At 49.7% G+C, this 7,333-nt stretch overlaps 1 protein-coding gene and 1 long non-coding RNA gene across 2 annotated transcripts in view; one reads left to right on the top strand and one right to left on the bottom strand.

Annotated features, from left to right (window-relative positions):
- Positions 1-387: 387 nt before the first annotated feature.
- LOC115350807 lies at positions 388-1,450 on the bottom strand. The gene is made up of 3 exons (XR_003926629.1): positions 1,315-1,450; positions 740-912; positions 388-628 (listed from the first exon to the last, which is right to left on the bottom strand). It is a non-coding gene; the product is annotated as an uncharacterized LOC115350807 (long non-coding RNA).
- Positions 1,451-1,630: 180 nt separating this feature from the next.
- Positions 1,631-7,333, top strand: part of COL21A1 (collagen type XXI alpha 1 chain) — a 116,933-nt gene continuing 111,230 nt past the window's right edge. Inside the window, exon 1 of the mRNA XM_030037929.1 lies at positions 1,631-1,754. The gene's annotated coding sequence lies outside the window, so the exon portion shown is untranslated. The remainder of the gene's footprint in view (positions 1,755-7,333) is intronic.

Below are 7,333 nucleotides of genomic sequence, written 5' to 3'. Positions count from 1 at the left end.
GCTGGGGGGGGCACAAGGAGTTGGGAGGGGACACAGCTGGGACAGCTGACCCCAACTGTCCAAAGGGATATCCCAGACCATATGACATCATGCTCAGTGTATATAAAACTGGGGGAAGAAGGAAGGGGGGGATGTTTGGAGTGATGGCGTTCATCTTCCCAAGTCCCCGTTAGGTGTGATGGAGCCCTGCTCTCCTGGAGATGGCTGAACACCTGCCTGCCAATGCGAAGTGGTGGATGAATTCCTTGTTTTGCTTTGCTTGCGTGTGCGGCTTTTGCTTTACCTATTAAACTGTCTTTATCTCAGCCCATGAGTTTTCTCACTTTTACCCTTCTGATTCTCTCCCCCATCCCACTGTGAGGGAGATGAGTGAGTGGCTGTGTGGGGCTTAGTTGCCAGCTGGGGTTAAAACACGACAACTAGTGAAGCTGCATTCCCCTTCCTACCTGCCAGCCTCAGACCCATGTTAGCCAGGCATCCAGTCTGAAAAAAGCTGCCACTTCCATGTGTTTTTTTCATATGCGTTCCTTCACAAGAGGACAGGGCCCATGTGGCACAGTGCTGAGATTCCTCCAGGACCTTCATGGACATGTAGGGGGAGACATGAGGAACATCATATAGGTACAACCTGTGAATAAAGAACAATTAGGGAATGGCCCCAGGGATCTTAAATACTGCTTTGCCTGTGCCAGGCATGACACACCTCTCTCAAGTGTGGGGGTTCTTGAAGTTTGCGTACAGGCAGTAAAGGACACCAGCTCCTGGCTTTGGTAACACCTCTCCACGTATGAAAGTCATGTGCTCACTGGCTGGTCATCCAGTTCCCCAAGGCAAACTGTTCCGCCCAGCCTGTCTCCTGGACACAGCAGTCCCTGAGGCCAGGGCTCAACAGAAGTCATCCTGTCCCTTCACCTGGAAAAAAAGTGCCAGAAGATGGGCAGGAATTTATTCAAGGTGTCCATCTGGGCATTGCCTTTGCAGCTGCAGGATTAGATCCATTCCTATGTCACAACACCTTGCAGCATGTGTTGCCCAAAAGGGTGAGGGGAAGGGAGGCATTTGGGTAACAAGGGCTGATAGTTTTGCAGGGACAGAAAAAGGGCTTCTGCACCTGAGCTCTGGTAGGGGTGGTGGCGCCGCGGACGTGGAGGAAAGGGTCTAGTGGTGATTACTGAGGTTTGTGGGACAGCTCCACTTCAGAAAGTGCAAAACCACCCATGCAACAGGAGCACTGAGGTGCGTGGCCAAATGTTATCTAATCTTGGAATAAGGTCCCCAAACCAGCTACTTCTGAAATGAAAGGTGCATGGTCACCAAATTACTTCCAGCTACCCGTCTGCCCCTCTCGTATCAAACCACTCGCTCATCCCGGATGCAGCCGGGGGTCGGGATGCTCTTCCAGACCGGGGGAAGCCTGTCCAACCCCTCACCGGGGACCGGGTGGGATGGCGGGGGGGCGCGCATTTTGGGGGGCAGAGGTGCGCGGGAGGTGCAGGAGGGGAGCGGCAAGGCGGTGGGGGGGGGCTCGGCTCGGGTCTTGCGCTGGTCCGCGGCCAGGCCGGGGCCGTGCCCGGGCGCGGGGCCGGGCGGGGGGCGGTTCTGCCGGCGGGGCGGGCTCCCGCCGGCGGCGCGGGGCCGGGGCCGGGGCCGCCGCCGCCGAGCTGGCGCGGGGCAGAGCCGCGCCGCAGCGAGCAGAGCCCGGCGGCCGGTGGGGCACGGCGGCTGGCGGAGGGAGGGCGTGCGGCCGCCGGCAGGTCAGAGCGGACTCCCCGGGGCGAGCGGGAGGAGAGGCGAGCTGCCCGGCCCGGGGGCGCTTCGTCCCTGCGGGGCTTCCCTCGCTCGGGGGGTGCGGCTGAAGGGGCGGGCGGGGTGCGGGGGGGGGGGGGGGGCGGGGGACACGGGCAGGTGCGGCCATCGGGGCGGCCTCGGCCACCGCCCCGCCGCCGGCCTGCCCTCGCGGGAGCCCGGGCGTGGGGACGGCGGGCGCCAGAAAGCCGTGGCTCTGAGGTACGGGAATTCGCGCCTCCTTTCTGCGAGGGAGCCGAAGGTGGGCTGTGTCACTGAGGTGGTTGGTGGTTTTGCAGGGGGACTGCGGTGCGTGCGGGCAGATTGTACTAGCTTGAAATCCTCGCTCGGTTTACTGGCACGAGACGAAATCATTTGTGTCGCCCTGTGTCCTTCGGTGCCATACAGAAACCTGCTTTATTCCCGCACCCTGGGTGAAACGATTTACGGGCTTTGTGTATTAACTTCTCTGATAGTTTGTGGCATGGGAGTTGAGACTTTACAATACTAAGTAAAGTAGAAGGGTTTGTAATGACTGCAATTATACTTGTTTCCGTACCTGGAAAGAAACATCTGCTCTGCGGGCTGTTTCTGATTACTGCTATTCAGTTGTGTAATGCTTAGATCTACATGGTACTTACTGTGCTGAAAGGATCTGGTCTCCGATTCCAGGATTTCACAGGCTGGAAAACCAGTCCACTGGTTGATTCTGACAGTCTTCCAGCTTTCAGGCACCTGAGAAAGCCTTGTGGGTTTATTAGACTCAGTAAACTTGGAAGTTTTCCCAAAATCTTATTGATTCTGGGGGTGCTTGTTATATATCTCTCAAATATTTATTGAAATACAGAATACTGAACTGAAGAATGGGCACAAAATAATTATTTGAAGAACTGTACTAAGTATTTTCCTTAGAATATTTAGTTTTCGGCATGAAGACTTTGATAGGATACAGCATATTAAAGATGTGCAAAATCAAGACAAACGTCATTCTGGGATGCATAACAGGAGCGTCGCAGATGCGTGATGGCATCTCTTGGTAGTTGTGACTTTGACGTCTGTGTCTGGTATCAGTACTGTCTGGGATTTTGGACGCCACAGTTCCAGCAGAGTCCTACCAGTTAGGCAGGAGATGAGTAGCAAAGGTGATCAGAGATCTAGAAAACATGACCTATGAGAAAATAGTGAAAGAAATGGAATGTTACAGTCTAGGGCAGCGAAGACTGATGAGAGATGTGATAACAATCTTCAACTGTGTAATTGGTTGCTGCAGAGTTACAGGAAACAAACTGTTCTCTACATCAGTGGAGGTGTAACAAGAACCAGCATGCTGAACTGCAGCAGGAGATTTAGTTAAATGGTAGGGAAAGTCCTGTCTAATTGTACAGGTGACTGAGCATTGGATTGTCCAGGTAGGGTGTGGAACCTCCTTCACTGGAACTTTTCAAGATCAAATCTAATGAACATTTACCAGAAGTGCTTAAGGCAGGAGTGACTGTACCTTCCTGTTTTGAGAGACACTACACGACCTCTCCAGGTCCCTTACAGGCTCCAGGGGTGGCAGAGGCTACCAGGAGGCCAACCTGTGAACTCACGCTCTTGATGACGATCATGCATATCAAAGAAGCGGCTTTGTAAGGTAAACATGGCTCAGTAATCCATTTATTGTATTTCACTCACATGCCTAACTTTTATACTAGATTTTATGATTCTTCTTCTGCTCAAACTGCGTTTACAGTTGAAGTCTAAGAGCAGTGGTGATCTGCTGAAGAACATCACATCTTGGTTTGGCACCATCACAACCAGTAAATTGGCTTATTGGTAAATGTTAGGACAGATTTGAGCTTAGTTTCCAAGTACAGTTCTGTAAACTGTATCACATTGCTCCTTTCAGGTCCTCAGTAATATGGGTGTGTCTCAGGCAGTCCATTAGGCAATACTACTTTGGTTTAATTTATCTCTATCTTGGCTGTGATCATCATCTTTGAAATTACTTGGATTATAATTCAGTTCTTAAACATACTTTGAAAAGTGTAGTTAGTCCTACAGCATTAAACAATTTTTTTGCCCAGTCCAATTGTTAGCCCAGCTGGTTACAGAAATAGCTGGCTGGAATGAGACTTGGTGTTTTTCTTCCCTTACCTCCATTACCTAGAGGTTTTTATTGCTCTGCTCAAGTTTTATTCTTTGATTGCGTTTGTGTTGTTATTATCAATTTACATATTCATTATTTTAAAAATTCTACCACATTCTTTGCTTCCAGCGACTGCTTGTGAAATTAGCTTCACAGTCCAAAAAAGGATCATTTAATTTTTTTTGAACATTCCTGTTCTCTAAAAGTGGGAACAGACAAGGCTTAACCTCTCTTTCTAGGTGTCCCTGTGTTCTGCCCGTACTACTTTAGAGAGGCATTGAATAAAGCTGATTCAGTCTTTCCAGTGTCTCTTTATAAGACAGGCCTTTTTAATGCCCTTAGTCATCTGTATTATTAAGATGTCTTTGTTTCTGCCTTTTTTCTCTTCTTCGAGCTGGCACGACCAGAGCTGAGCCCGGTAACCCTGCCGAAGACATGCTGTTCATGCGGCATATTCTGCTGCTTCCTCCTCGGCTGCTTCCCTTGCTTCCCGTCTCACCCGCGGCGGCGTGGCAGTCTAGAGTGCTTGAAGAGACCAAAACGCACCTTATAAAATGCATTGTCTTACATTTAGTTTCTCTGATGTCAGTTTGTTGCCCTGTACGCTGTCAGAGTTTCTCTGAATCATCTGAAAGGACACATTTTGTCAGGGCACAGAGGCGGGGGCTCCCCATGGAGGCTCTCCAGGGCAGGGCCTGGCAGCCAGGGCCCGTCCCACCGCCCCAGCCAGGAGCAGGGTGGCTGGGGGGGGACCAGGGCAGCCTCAGCCCCATGCATGGGGCACCTCCCTGGGAGGGGAGGGCTGAGGCCAGGCTGGGACATGGGCCTGTGGCTGGGCCCAGCTTGGCAGGGCCCATGGCCAGGCAGGGCAGGGCTGTGGGGGGCTGGAGACGGGCCCTGCTGTGGCATCACTGGGCAGGGGCTGGCGGCCCTGGGGGCTGAAATGGGGTCCTGGGCTGTGGGAAGGGGCCGGTAAAGGCCTGTTAGTGCCACGGCGACCCTGACATGTTTCAAAGCTTCACTGATCCAAATTTTGTGTTGAAAATGTGTGAAATCTACCCATTAGCACGGTAGTGGGTATCTGAAGCATCTGAAGATGTGGGCTTTAGGAAGGGGGAACCTACAGAGACTGGAAGGTGAACTTTGCCATCTATCCCAGGGTGACAGTCACAAGGAGATTGTCAGACAGTTTATCTCCCCGAATTAGGCAAAACAGCAAGGTCTCTAGAAGGGTTTTTTGCAATAGAGATATGTGTGGTTCAGCACCCTGTCCTTCTGCAGCACGTCCTTGGCTTGCCTGTGCTGGAGCATGTAGAGGCATACGGTTTGATGCCCCCTGTGCATCTTCTGCCTGGAGAATCCAGTGCACCTCCTTGAGCACCAGTGGTGACCACGCACAGATCTTTGCATTGGAGATGGCTCCATCAGCCAGGGTCTGCTTGTAAGTAGCCAACTCTGCTAGTCTGGAGTAAAATTTAGGGGTAAGCAGAAAATTATTAGGGAGGTTGCTACACCATGGCAATACATATTGCTTTGTTAAATAAAAAAAAAAATAAAAAAAATCAAGGCTTGGCATTTCTTCCCTGCTTTTGCCCATGAAAATAGGCTGAGCCCCACAAGGCTTCTGTGTTGCTTCATTTTGAACTGTGGTAAAAAGCAATATATGGTAGAAGAAAACTTAGGCCTTTGGGGGCATAGACAAAATGACTTGAGAGGCTTTTTTCCTCTCTCTACTTTCTATGGTACGGGGGTACTGTAAGACTTACAAAAGAAACTTTTGTAAGTTACCATTAATCTGCACAGACGTTGTTTTGAAGCAGCGCTGACTGATTTAGCCTTCCAGGGTAGATGTCAGGCACGCTATTTGTGATTAACAGCAGATAGAAACCAGGGAGATGAGCAGTGTTGATCGTACTGAATAATATTATGAATGGAAGTAAGAGTACAAAGTAAATACATGTCAACCTTTTGGAATTTTGTGTTATTTATTTCCTTTCAATGTTGGATTGAGTAATTGATCTTTTTATCGGTGTGTTTTATGCTGTAATAAAACAGGATTCAAACAGTGAGAAGCTAATAGCTGCTCTAATTAAAACACACAGGCACTGGAATGAGACACATTCTCTATAACTAAGAACATGCAAAAATTGCAGGGAAGTTTGTTTGAACTTGATGTGGTGAAAAATAAAACTATCATTCATGCCAGTGAGAGATTTACATTTTTCCTTGAATTCTCTGTCAGTTCAAAGTAAGCCTGTTACAAGTACTGCATTAGTGCATAGGAAATCTAAATTTTCGCCTTGTACATTGGTACTTTAAGGCCTCTTCATAATTCAGATTTTTATATTCCAAGATTTTTCTCTCTCCCATGATTAGTTCCAGTAGCTTGCTGTGGAGCTCTGGTTTGAGGCATGAGACACTGAACTAGTAACAAAGAGAGGCTGGAGGCTTCTTAGCAGTGTAGACAGAAATAAATACTGATGTGGCAAAATGAGCGGGTTCTGGAGATCGTGGGGGTAGGACAAGGAGGGGCTGGGATCAATCACAGCTCTTCTGGGGCAGGTGGGGTTGAGAAGTGGCTGCCAGGGCCACCTGCCTTTGGCTGTGTGACTAGGGTCGGGAATCTTCTAGGAACTGACACGGAGACAGAGGTATGAGGAGGGCTCAGGGCATTTTTAGGCCAGGGAGGGTTTGGGGGAGCTTTGTGGCAGCAGGATCTCTCTTATTTCCTCACACTTCATCCAGACGAGCTCTCCTCATTGTCTTCTTCACTGTCCCATGTTGTGGGTGCCTCTTATCACCTCTGCAGCCATCCTTTTTTTCTCAAGCTTACAGTTTCCCTTTCCCTCTTCATTGGCCCCTGCCAACTCTCTTCCCCCTCCCAGGCTTTGGGAAAAGTGCTAGGGTCTCAGTGTCACTTGTTCTGGCTGTTGAAAGGTGATAAAGGGAGGTATGAAGAGAGATAAGGGGACTATGCAGAGGTGAAGACGGTACTTCAGTGACCTTGAAGAGCAAGGTTTGCTTCTCGTGCAGTCCTGTGTGACGTGAGAGAGATGTACGGCAGAGGGGTATGGCAGGTCCTGCTGCTGCTTCACGTACATTCATCTCTGTCCTTAGAGGTGGTGGCAGAAGTGCTGTGTAAATAGAAGGTGCTAATCAATGGTTTGGGATGTAGGTCTGCCATCCCCATCTTCTTTGGCATAGGTAAAATCTGCTGGTAGAAGTGGTCTACTTGCTTACAAGTGTGCAGGTTTGTGTGTGGGTGTAAAAGACCTTGAACAAAGGAGTGATCATTGAGGTTTTTATGTTTTAATAGGGAAGTTAAGATTATCTGGGAGGGCTCTAAATGTGTCTGTCTGGACATGGCATATCCATGGCTGAAGCGGCTGTAGCACGCTGTATGTTTGCTGATGTGAC

Source organism: Aquila chrysaetos, chromosome 15 (assembly GCF_900496995.4).
Source record: "Aquila chrysaetos chrysaetos chromosome 15, bAquChr1.4, whole genome shotgun sequence".
NCBI classification, from domain to species: domain Eukaryota; kingdom Metazoa; phylum Chordata; class Aves; order Accipitriformes; family Accipitridae; genus Aquila; species Aquila chrysaetos.
This window is presented reverse-complemented; position numbering and strand designations above follow the sequence as displayed.